Consider the following 13,872-nt stretch of genomic DNA (forward strand, 5'->3'; position numbering starts at 1 on the left):
AATTCAAATTTAAAGCAAGCAATAACCAATTCGAGTGTGAAGCTCTCATCGCCAATATAGTTCTCACCCTAGAAATAGGTTCCTCCAGGTTGAGGGAAAAAGTGATTCTCAACTGGTCGTTGATCGAGTCGCTTGGGAATATAAGGAGAAAGAACCTCAAATCATGAAATATCTCCATAAGTTAGAAAGTTTATCAACATGATTTAAATGTTTTGAAGTAAAATACATCCCCATGTAACATAATTTAAGAGTAGAACTTTTGTCCATACTCATCACCACAAAGACAACAGGTTAGAATTGGACATTCATACAAGAGACTCTTACTAATTCCAGCATTAAGGCATACATAAGTTATACCTTAGAGGTCTCCCCTGACTCAAGCTGAATGTCGTCCATATTGCAGTATTTGCAAGAGGTCAAATTCCCTAAAAATGAAGGGGAGGCAAAAAAAAGTCTGAAAGCAGGACGCCAATTATACTCTCTTAGAGGGAAAACTCTATAAGCTAGGAAGGGCCTCCCCAATGCTGCATGAAACCACCATGGTACTCGAAGAGGTTCACCAAGGGGCATGCACCAACCACATTGGCGGTAAGGCTCTCGCCTATAAACTACTCAAACTAGGTTATTATTGACCCATATTGTTAAAGGAAAACATAGTGTTTGTTAAAAAGTATGATCATTGTCAAAGATACACCAACATTCATCACGCCCCAATTGAGCTCCTACACACCATGACATCGTTTTGGCCTTTCTACCAAGGGGTGAATATTATAGGTTTGTTCCCTCTAGCACCATGATAACTTGAATTCCTGATCGTGGGGGCCGACTACTTCACAAAATAGATATAGGCAGAGGTTGTTGGCAAGATTATAGTAGAGAAAGTTTGTCGTTTTTACTGGGAGAATCATGTGTAGGTTCAGGTTTGTAGGCATCATTGTCTCTGACTATAGAATATAGTTTTCCATCACCATGGTCATAATTTTTTTCGCAATATAGGAGTACAAACAAAGTTCATTTTTGTTGTACACCCCCAAGAAAATGGAAAAGCATATTCAGTAACAAGGTAATCCTAAAAGGGATAAAGAAGAAGTTGGATGATGCCAAGAGGTTGTGGGTTGAGTTACTCCACCAAATATTACGGTCATACCATACCACTCCCTATAAAACCACCAAGGAAACCCCATATACCATGGTATATGAGGCGGATGCTATGTTTCCCATCAAGTTTAACACTTTCTCATGGCATCGTTCTTAGTTCATACAAGAAGTAAATGATGTAGGGATAAAGTGCACCACCAATCTGATCGATGAAGTAATGGAAATCACCTACATCCAAGAGTTCTCCAGACGAAAAGAGAGGCTATAATATACAACTCAAAGGTAATGCCAAAAGAAATTCATGAGGGAAACACATATACGTCAGAGCTCCATGGGAAGATCCTTTCTACCTCTCAAGGGAACACAAATATGCCAGAATTCCACAGGAATATCATTATCTCACTTAAAGGTAATACAAATGGGTTACCTCATCTAACCACGCCGCGTAAGGGATTTGAAGTCTCACCATACAAACTCAAAATATAAACTCTCTTAAGGGACTTAAAGTCCCATCAAACAGGCCCATCTGTCCGTCTCAACTGGGGGATTAGAGTCCCCTCAAACCAAGTTCAGCCTAAGGTCTCGCATAAGGGACTCAACCAAAGTCTGGCCAGAGAGACTTAACTTAAAAGTCTTGCTTGAAGTCTTACCCCAAAGACTTAATCCCTTGCCTTAGGGACTTGGTATCTCATGAGACATGATCAAAGTATAATCTCAGCTAAGGAACTTAGAGTCCTATCAAATAGGCTCATCCAACCTCCTCACACGAAATACTTAGAGTCCCCTTAGACCAGGTCCAACCTAAGGCCTCACCTAAGGGACTCGACCAAAGTTTTGCCCGAGAGACTCAATTCATCGCTTGAGGGAGTTAAAGTCTCATTAGACATCCTTAAAATATAATCTCACTTGAGGGACTTAGAGTCCCATAAAACAGGCTCATTTAACCACCTAACCTGGGCAACTTAGAGTATCCCTCAAACTAGGTCCAACCTAAGGGCCTTGAACAAAGTCTGGGCTGAGAGACTTAACTTAAAAGTTTTTCCTGAGGGTCTCGACCGAAGCATTTCCCGATATTCTCAATACCTCACTTGAGGGAATTGGATTCTCATAAGACATACTAAAAATATGATCCCACCAGAGGGACCCATGAGTGGTTAAAGCACTTTGCCCTTTATCAAGCCCTTGTGCCACCCGCGATTGGGGCGACCTCCTCTTGATCACCCCTCTCGCCCCGTCATGGGAAACATGGGAAAAGACACGTCTCAGTTAGAGGGAATTCAGAGTCAACATACTAAAATTAGCCTCTCTAGAAAGTAAGGGTTCAATAATCCACTACTTTGACTAAGTTGGCAATTATCATTCTCGAGAGACCCTAACTCCAAGCCCATAAGACTCTATAAATACCTCATCTCTAGAACGAGGATGGACAACTGATAATAACTCATTACACGCTCAAAACACTTAAAGAACACAAAGCTTATCATCTCATGTGAGCTTACTATATCCATAGTCAAAACACTTTGAAACAGAGTCTCTCACCTGTGAGCAAGCTCTAACCCTCAGAAAATTACTAAGGCATCTAGTCACCCCTACCTACATAGAGATGCCATGCATTATTTACCTTTTGACAAGTACAATGCCCATCCAAACTCATATTTGAACAATGGTTCATACACTCAATTTGGCTCATCCATATTTATCTTGGTATATGGACACTAGGGCGATATCACATATGTCATCTGTGCAATGTAATCTCTTGTCTCGTTTTAGTTTGAACAAAAATAATGGCATAATTATTGGAAATGATCATTTTATTCCTATTTTTGGGTTTGTTAGTGCTATTTTATATATGGCTCACCCTCCCTTAGTGTTAAAAAATATCCTCCATACCCCAAATATAATTAAAAACTTAGTTTTCATTCCTAAATTAACTATCGATAACCAAGTTTATTTTGAATTCGATCCTTTTGGTTTCTCTATAAATGATTTTTCATATGGATATGGCTATAATGAGATGTGAAATTCTAGGTGATATATATCCAATCACCATAACCATCATAAAATAATCAAGTTATTTCTCCGTCCTTTTTTTCACCTCTGTCTTCTTCTTTTTGGCATGACCGTTTAGGTCACTTGAGAACACATGGTTTAGACTACCTTAGGTAAAATAATTTGATTGAATGTAATAAAATTAAACATTCAAAATCAATTTTTTGTTGTTTTTATCCTCTTGGTAAACATTTTAAACTTTTGTTTCTTGATTATCATAATTCACTTATATGTTTTATGACATTTTACATAATGGTTTGACTACATCTTTTATATTTGAGTTGTTTGGATCATAAAAATTATGTTCTCTATTTGAATGATTATTCAAAATTTCTATGAAATGTTCCTATTAAAAAAAATCCCAATTCTATTTAACTTTCCCCAAATTAAGAGCCTACATCAAAACTCAATATTGAACGGGAGTTAAAAAAATTAAACGTGACAATGGTAGAGTATATGATAATGGGCCTTTTCAAAGTCTTTATGAATCTAATGGAATTTATTTTTCATTTATTTTTAAACCCAATCAAAGGTATCATGGTTTTCTTAATCATGCCATAAAATTTCATCTCCCTTGTAACCTCATGTCAGCATTCAAAGACTTAATTTGTAAATTGACTATGGATGATAAATATAACGCTCTCATTAAAAATAAGATGTGGGATCTAGTGCTCTGTACACTTATGTTAATATTATTAAATATATATGGATTTTTCATACATAAAGAATAAAATGGAGATTCTTTTGAGAGACATAAAGCTCGACTTGTTGGTGGTGGTGCAAATCAATAAGTCAGAGTGAATTGTTGAGAAACTTGTAACCCAATCGTTAAATCGGAGACTATTCGAACAATATTCAACCTTTCTATCTATAAGCCTTGGCCAATTTATGAGTTGGATGTTAAAAATGTCTTTTTACATTGTGAGCTAAAAGAAACAATTTACACGCATCAACCCTTGGGGTTTAAGGACCCGTAACATCCAAATCATGTATGTCTTCTGCAAAAATTGTTATATGGGGTCAAGCAAGCCCTTAGAGTCGGGTACATATGATTTTCTAATTAGGTTTCTTTTGTTGGATTTTCTCAATAAAAGGAAGATACTCATATGACTACATTATTCAGTTGGATGAAGAATGTAAACCATATATACCACTTCTCTGATTTTTTATACATATGCAAATTAAGACGACTGCCTAGATACCAAGAGACCTACTTAGAGTTATTGTGCATTTCTTAATGATAATTTCCTCTCCTAGTCTTTCAAATTCCAATCCAATTTTTTTACTAGAAAAACATTGTTTAACTTCGACAAAAATCCCATGCTAACACCTTAAAAATTGACACTAATAGCAACTTAGCTTTCGTTTAGCGTTGGTATTTTAGTCGTATTTAAAATGCTTGAAGTTAATGGTAGTGGTGAATCTAAAATATTATTTGTCACACATAGTTTAAAACATAAATTATTCCCTAATTGACACTATAGTATTCAATTTTAAAAAGTCAACAAAGATATTTAGCTATGTCATCCAACACTAAAGTCAACATTAAAAATTCAACAATATTATTAGTGTCGGTTAGCTTGTGCCAACGTCATCTTTTGATATTTTTCCATTATTATTAATTAATATAATTTGAAATCACCTCAACTAATATAATTTTTTGAATGATTGATGTTATGTTCCAATTTGATAATTATGCAAATTGTTATGAAGAATAGAATCAAAGAGACAAATATCAATTTCATTTTAGAAGTAAGCTTGAGAACTTGGTACAAAGGTAAAAATTTCGTAGAATTTATATTAAATTAGAATTAAAAAGATAGTAAATGATTATATGAAATTCTATATACAAAGTTTGTAATACATTACTAACAAACTAACTAACTTATAACAAAATCTAACAAATCAACCAATCTAATCAACTTGTAATAAACTCCAACAAACTTCGTTATTCTATTAGGCTCTCACATACTCATAGTAAGAAAATTCTAATGTATGGGTTTGGAGTAACTAACAAATTCTAACTGACCAACAAATGTTAACTAATTTCTAACATTGGTCTTGACCACCACTAAGTTTTGTGACAAATTGCTCTATTTGACAATACAAAGGCTGCAATAGAAAGTGATGATGATTATTCTTTAATTGAAATGTTTCCTCAATGATTATAGAAGTTCCATTGAGTTCAAAAATGATGTTGAGGACACGAATAAATAAAATGGAAATGGAAATTCCAAATAATGTGAAAACAAAATAGGATCTTGATACTATGTTATTAAGAATAAGATTAAACGATGGAGATCAATTTTATATGAGAAGTAAGCTTAAGAACATGCTACAAAGGAAAACTCCTTAGAATTCATATTGAATTAGAATGAAAAAGATTGTAAATGATTAAATGAATACATTACTTACAATCTAACCAATAAACATATAATAAAATCTAATTAATCAACCAATCTAACAAACTCGGAACAAACTCTAACCAACCAACCAATCTAATCAAATAACTTTATATTCTACTACAAATGACAGAAAGTTACAAATTGAACACAAAAATAATATAACTCTCGATAAAACAAACTTCCAACCAAAAAAAATACCATATCTAAAAATAGAATAAAATACTAGTGATGTAGGAATGCTGGTTATGCATATCGAAGAGGAATTCGCACGTCAGATTTTTTTTAAAGGAATTGTACAAGTTTGACATCCGGTGTAAAAACAATATTATTATATCTTTCCGGATAGTGAATCGGCTCATGAGTCAAACTCACTGCTTCCCCGTGACATATGGGCTTTTTAAGTCATTCGAGTTTGTTTAGGCCAAATTCAACATTTTACTATTTTCACATTCTGTTTTATTTATTTAATTCTATTTTGGATTAAAGGCCCATTAGGATTTCTTTGTATTATGTATTTTAAGACCTTTGGCATGGTCGTAAGGATCATCTTTCATTATAATAAAATTCAGAGTTTCCTTCTTTCTAATGGATTCTAACTTTACTGACAAGTTTTCTGCTTCCAAACTTGTGTTTTGTTCTAGGGTTAGCGCTTGCTATTCCTTCCGTGTTTTCGAATGCGTCAATTGGAATCAAAGCATGTTTTCTCCTATTCTTTACGTAGCTTGACAACCATGGCAAATCAACTGGTGTCCAAAGTAGATCTTAAGGGGACTACCGTGACTTTTACCGCGACTCTAACTGCATTAACTGAATAGATGGTGAATTTATACAATCAGATGAACAACCCCAACAATAACGAGAATCAACTAAGAGACATGAGAGGAGAACCAATTCGGGTTACACAGGGTGTTAACAATCATTGTGTTGTTATTGCTGAAAATTCGAGTCCTGAAGAAGAAGAATTCTACGAGGAAGAGGTAGTTGATAATGGAAATTGACATAACCGTGATTATTGACTGAAGGTTGATATTCCAATTTTCTACGGAATGATGGGAGTGAAGGAGTTTCTGGATTGGCAGATCGACGTCGATAGATTCTTCGACGTTATAGGCGTCCCTGAGAACAAGCAAGTTAAGATGTTGGCGATCAATCTTAAAAGTATTGCTATTGTTTGGTGGGATAAACTTGTTATTCAAAGGCAAAGGCAAAGTAATGGGCCAATCATAAGTTGGTGAAGAATGAAACAATTGATGTTGGAGCAGTTTTTACTAGAGGATTATGAACAGATTCTTTATAAGATGCACACCGAGTGTGTTCAGGGAAAGAGTACCGTGACCAAATACATAGTTGAGTTCCTACATTTTTCTGAGCATAATGAACTAGGAGAATCAGAGATCCATAAAGTGGCTCAATACATCAATGACTTAAAAGGATCCTTCTAGGAGAAGATAACTTTACAGACTCTACCGATCGTAGCTAAGGCATCTAGTTTAGCTTTGAAGGCATAATTGATGGAGAAACCCCCATCAAATTTCTCGTCTTTTAGAAGGTATTCACCCAAAATAATTTTGAATCAGCAGGTGACAAGGAAAAGAGTGCAACAATCCGGGATTCCAACCTCGAGAATAAGGGGGCTAGCAACTCTAGCGGTGTGCAGTAGGGTAAAACACCAATCCAGAGGCATAAGAATCCATATGCTAAACCCAATAGAGACACATGTTATTATTGTAACAGAAGAGGCCACAAATTGAATGTTTGTCCAACAAGGAGGTCGCTTCTATTGTGGAAGAAAGAGAACAAGATAAGGAAAGAGAAATCATGCAATTGAGAATGATGAGTATACAGAGGTTAAGTTATGAGAGGAAGAATTTGATGAGAGGGTAAATTTTGTGTTGTAGAGAATTTTACTAACATCCAAAGATGAAGGGAAGTGCAAGAAATTATTCAAAACACATTCTTCTATTAAGAACTAAGTGTGTAATATGATCATGGATAGTGGCAACACGTAGAATCTGGTGTCGCTAAAATTGGTGGAGTATTTAAAGTTGTCCATAGAATCCAATGAGAATCCATACACCTTCAGTTGGGTAATCAAATTCTCCCAAGTTCGAGTAACACTAGCATGCGGAGTTCCTATCTCCATTGGAAAACATTACAGAGAAGAGGTACTTTATGATATTCTTGATATGAATGCTTGTTATATTTTACTGGTAGACCTTGGCAGTTTGATAATGATATTACTTATCGAGGATGAGATAACGTGATGATGTTTACATGGTGCACACATAAATTTCCATGGCTCATATTTTTCACTTTGATAAGAATTCAGGAGGAAAGAAGTCTAGTTTCTTGGTGATAAAGCAGAGTGAAAATGAGCATGATGAAAACTAAATGTTTTTGTCTAATGGTGATCAAAAGGTTGATAAATGTTTTTGTTGATTCTTAATATTGGCAGCAATTTTGGTAAAACAAAGAGTGTTCACAAGATGTTATGTGTGATATCTTAACATAAGATATCCTATGTACCTGCTGGAGCTTAAGGAACATGATCATGCAGGATTGTTTCAGAATGTCATATACAAGGTCATGGCATCTGATATGTTGTACCTGCTGGAGCTTAAATGAAAGACATGTTCATGCAGGATTGTTTCAAGATGTCATACACAAGGTCATGGCATCTGATATGGTTGTACCTGCTGGATGTTATAAAAGGAATTATTGAATTATGCAGGATTTTTCCAGGATGTCAGACCCGATGTCATGACATCCTGTACACAGAACATTCAGTGTGAATGTCTGGTGTTTTGTGATTGCACAATTAATGGCAATCTGTGTATGATTGAAGATCTGATTAGCTGGCACATTCAATCATGGATTACAACCTGATTTACTTATTTTCCATGGAGATCTAACCAGCTGTTATAAAAATATTTGATTGGAAAATAGATTTAGGGTTTTCAAGATGTCCAAGCCTAGCTGAAAGCTTCTATAAAAAAGGACTTAGAAAACCTGTTTTACAACACAACCAATACTGAGCGAAATATAGTGAGAGAGCTAGGATTTGTGTCTGTTTAGTCGTGAGACTTGTAAGCCATTCAAGTCATCTTTTGATGATTGAATTGGACTGATTTGTGGTTGTAATTTGTCACTCTAAAGCTGTTAAGCAAGAGTGTGTGTCTACTTGATCAAAGCTGTGAAGCAAGATCAAGTGTGTGTCTTCTTGATCAAAGTTGTGAAGCAAGATCAAAAGTGTGTCTTCTTGATTGAAACTGTGAAGTAAAATTAAGAGTGTGTTATTGAAAAGTGTTTTCTTTTCTCAAGGGATTGTTGTTTAAGATCACAGGTGTGATTGTAGGGAAGTGAGTGGGTTCTCATATCTAAGAGTGCTTAGGTAGAAATTGCACGGGTAGAGATTAGGTGAGAAAGACTGTAACTTGTTGAAGTGTACGGAGAGTCTTTGAACTGATTCTATTTTAGTGAATTTCCTTCCTGGCTTGGTAGCCCCCAGACGTAGGTGAGTTGCACCGAACTGAGTTAACAATTGCTTGTGTATCTTGCATTACTATTCTCTATCTTTATTCTGTTTGCATTACTCAGATATTAGTGTCGTGACATTACCTTCGACATCTCATATCTGATACCAGAATTCCAATTGGTATCAGAGCAGGCATCCTGCTCTGGTTCTGGGTGAGATCTAAGGGCAATACTTTCTGGTACAATGGAGAGAGATAGAGGATCTGTTCACAGGCCACCAATTTTGGATGGTTCTAACTACGACTATTGGAAACCTCGAATGGTAGCCTTTCTAAAATCTCTTGATAACAAGGCTTGGAAGGCTGTATTGAAAGGCTGGGTGCACCCTGTAGTTACTAAAGAAGGAGAAGCCATTGCTGAGAAAAAGCCTGAAGAACAATGGTTCAAGAAGGAGGATGACCTATCCCTTGGAAATTCTAAAGCATTGAATGCCATCTTCAATGGAGTGGACAAGAACATCTTCAGATTAATAAACAACTGTGAAGTAGCTAAAGTTTCTTGGGACATTCTCAAAACCACTCATGAAGGAACCTCTAGAGTGAAAATGTCCAGACTACAGCTGCTCACCACCAAGTTTGAAAACTTAAGGATGAAAGAAGATGAAAATATTCATGATTTTTACATGAGTATCCTTGAAATTGCCAATGCCTCTGGAGCTTTGGGAGAGAAGATGTCAGATGAAAAGTTAGTAAGAAAAATACTCAAATCACTCCCCAAGAGATTTGCTATGAAAGTAATAGCCATAGAAGAATCTCAAGACATCTCAAATATGAGAGTTGATGAGCTAATTGGATCCCTCCAAACATTTGAGATGGGAATATGTGATGGAGCTGAAAAGAAAGCCAAGAGCATATCATTCATGTCAAACACTGAAGAGGAAGATGAAGAAGGTGGTCAAGATATTGATGAAGATCTGGCAAATGAGATAGCAATGCTGGGAAGACAGTTCAACAGACTGATGAAGAAGGTAGATGTGAGAGCAAAGGGCAATGTCAAGAACATTGCATTTGACATCAATAAATCCAACAGCTTTGGTAAGAAAACAAAGTCTGAAGAAAAGCCCAAAGAAGTTCAGTGCTATGAGTGTAACGGGTATGGTCATATTAAAACTGAATGTGGGACCTACCTCAAGAAACAAAAGAGGAGTCTTGTTGCCTCTTGGTCTGATGGAAGTGAAACAGAAGAAGCTACAAACCATGTGACTGCATTGACAGGAAGATGGGGGTCTGAGGAAGAGTCAATTGATGATGAAAGAACCTTTGAAGAGTTGGCCACTACCTACAAAGAGTTATGCCACAAAAGTGCAGGAGTGTGCAGACAAGTTGAAAGCCAGAAGAAAGTGATAGCTCAGCTGGAAAATGAAAAGGAAGAGTATGTGGAAACCATCTCAAAATTGAAGACTGAAGTTGTATTCTTGAATTCCAAACTAGATGAGATGACTAAGTATGTAAGAATGCTTAACAATGGATCTTCCATCTTAGACAAGATTCTCCAGACTAGCCAAATAACAAGAAACAAGTCTGGCATTGGATTCAAGGCTGAGTGCAGTTACACTGGTTGCAAACCAAAATCCAAACCTAAGTGCAGCCATGTTAAAAGCAAACCTGAGATGTCACATCAGATGTCACAACAGCAGAAAGGGAAACATCAAAGATGGAGATGCCAATACTGTGGAAAATTTGGTCACCTGAAGTCCTTCTGCTATAAGCTATATGGTTATCCTGGCCCTGTTCAGTCTCAATACCAATCAAGATCCAAGCATCACAGGACTGTCAACAAAAAGCAATGGGTTCCTAAGACAAAGGTTACAAGTCTAATAGCTCACACTTCCCTCAGAGTTTCAGCCAAAGAAGATTGGTATTTTGACAGTGGTTGCTCCAGACATATGACTGGGAACAAAAATCTGCTAACTAAACTTCACCCTCATGCCATGAGTTATGTTACCTTTGGTGATGGTGCAAAGGGTGAAATCAAGGGAATGGGTAGGCTGGATTGCCCTGGAGTTCCTGACCTTGACGATGTCCTACTTGTTAAGGGATTAACTGCTAATCTTATAAGCATAAGTCAACTGTGTGATCAAGGTCTGAATGTAAACTTCACCAAAACTGAATGTCTGATTACTAACAAGGAAAATGAAGTAATCATGAAGGGAGTTAGGTCCAAAGACAACTGCTACATGTGGATCTCTCAAGAAACTGGATACTCTTCAATGTGTACCTTAGCCAAAGAGGAAGAAGTGAAGATATGGCATCAAAGATTTGGCCATCTGCACCTTAAAGGTATGAAGAGGATCATATCAGTTGAAGCTGTTAGAGGAATTCCCAACTTAAAGATTGATGAGGGAAAAATCTGTGGAGAATGCCAGATTGGAAAACAAATAAGGATGTCACACTAGAGGCTCAGACATGACACCACTACCAAAGTCTTGGAACTCCTTCATATGGACTTGATGGGACCCATGCAAGTAGAAAGCCTTGGGGGGAAGAAGTATGCATATGTGGTGGTGGATGATTTCTCCAGATACACCTGGATCAATTTTATAAGAGAAAAATCTGATGTATTTGAAGTCTTTAAGGAGCTTTGTCTGAAACTTCAAAGGGAAAAAGAAAGTCCTGTTGTCAAAATTAGAAGTGATCATGGGAAGGAGTTTGAGAACAGCAAATTTGATGAATTCTGCTCTTCAGAAGGAATTCATCATGAGTTCTCATCTCCCATCACTCCCCAGCAAAATGGTGTGGTGGAAAGAAAAAATAGGACTCTTCAAGAATCATGCAGAGCTATGATTCATGCTAAGAAATTGCCCTACCATTTTTGGGCTGAAGCCATGAACACAACCTGCTATGTTCACAATAGAGTGACATTAAAGAAAGGGACTCCCACAACCCTTTATGAAGTTTGGAAAGGAAGAAAACCTACAGTCAAATATTTCCATGTATTTGGTAGCAAATGCTATATCTTGGCTGATCGTGAGCAAAGAAGGAAGATGGATCCCAAAAGTGATGAAGAAATATTTCTGGGCTATTCAACAAACAGCAGAGCTTACATGGTCTTTAATTCCAGAACTAATGTATTGATGGAATCCATTAATGTTGTGGTTGATGACCAACAGTCTGATGTCACAGATGATGTCTAGACATCTCTGAATGATTCTCCTGTTGACTTCTCAGACAAAAATAAGGAAGAAGAACCTCCTCAAGCTGAACCTGAAGATGACAAAATCAACAAGGCACCCTCTATCAGAATTCAGAAGGATTATCCCAAAGATCTTATCATAGGAGATCCAGCTAAAGGAGTCACTACTAGATCAAGGGAAGTGATCTCACATGGCTGCTTTGTGTCAAAGATTGAACCTAGAAATATCAAGGAAGCTTTGACTGATGAGTTCTGGATCAATGCCATGCAAGAGGAGTTAGGCCAATTCAAGAGGAATGAAGTATGGGAATTGGTTCCTAGACCTGAAGGAGTAAATGTCATAGGTACAAAGTGGGTATATAAGAATAAATCTGATGAACAAGGGGTTGTTACTAAAAACAAAGCTAGATTAGTAGCTCAAGGATATACTCAAGTTGAAGGAGTAGACTTTGATGAAACATTTGCTCCTGTAGCTCGCCTTGAGTCCATTAGATTATTGCTTGGAGTGGCATGTATTCTGAAATTCAAACTGTTTCAAATGGATGTAAAAAGTGCCTTCCTGAATGGCTACTTAAATGAAGAAGTATATGTTGAACAGCCTAAAGGATTCACAGATCCAAATCTTCCACAACATGTGTACAGATTGAAGAAAGCCCTCTATGGGTTGAAGCAAGCTCCCAGGGCTTGGTATGAGAGACTCACAGTGTTCCTCACTGACAATGGATACAGGAAAGGAGGTATTGAGAAAACTCTGTTTGTGAAGAATGAAGGAGGGAAGCTCATGGTGGCACAAATATATGTAGATGACATTGTATTTGGTGGGATGTTAGAACAGATGGTTGAACATTTTGTTAGACAAATGCAATCTGAGTTTGAGATGAGCCTTGTTGGAGAACTGGCCTACTTTCTTGGGCTACAAGTCAAACAGATGGAAGGCTCTATCTTTCTATCTCAAAGCAAGTATGCCAAGAACATTGTGAAGAAGTTTGGCATGGAAAATGCAAGCCATAAAAGGACACCTGCTCCTACTCATGTGAAAATCTCCAAAGATGAAAATGGTGTCAGTGTAGATCAGAGTCTATACAGAAGCATGATAGGTAGTCTGCTATATCTCACAGCAAGAAGACCTGACATTGCATTTGCTGTAGGTGTTTGTGCTAGGTATCAAGCTGAACCAAAAGTCAGTCACATAAATCAAGTGAAGAGAATACTGAAATATGTCAATGGCACCAGTGACTATGGGATGTTGTATACTCATGGATCTGGATCCATGCTGACTGGTTATTGTGATGCTGACTGGGCTGGAAGTGCTTATGATAGGAAAAGCACATATGGAGGATGCTTCTTTTTGGGGAACAATCTGATTTCATGGTTCAGCAAGAAACAAAATTGTGTATCTCTATCCACTGCTGAAGCTGAATACATAGCAGCTGGGAGTAGCTGTTCTCAACTGGTCTGGATGAAGCAAATGTTGTCTGAGTATAATGTCACACAAGAAGTCATGACATTATACTATGATAACCTGAGTGCCATAAATATTTCCAAAAATCCTATTCAATATAGAAGGACAAAGCACATTGACATTCGTCATCACTTTATTAGAGAACTTGTAGAAGAAAAGATCATAACTCTAGAGCATGTCACTACTGAAAAG

This window comes from Lathyrus oleraceus, chromosome 5, assembly GCF_024323335.1.
Source record: "Lathyrus oleraceus cultivar Zhongwan6 chromosome 5, CAAS_Psat_ZW6_1.0, whole genome shotgun sequence".
NCBI lineage: Eukaryota > Viridiplantae > Streptophyta > Magnoliopsida > Fabales > Fabaceae > Lathyrus > Lathyrus oleraceus.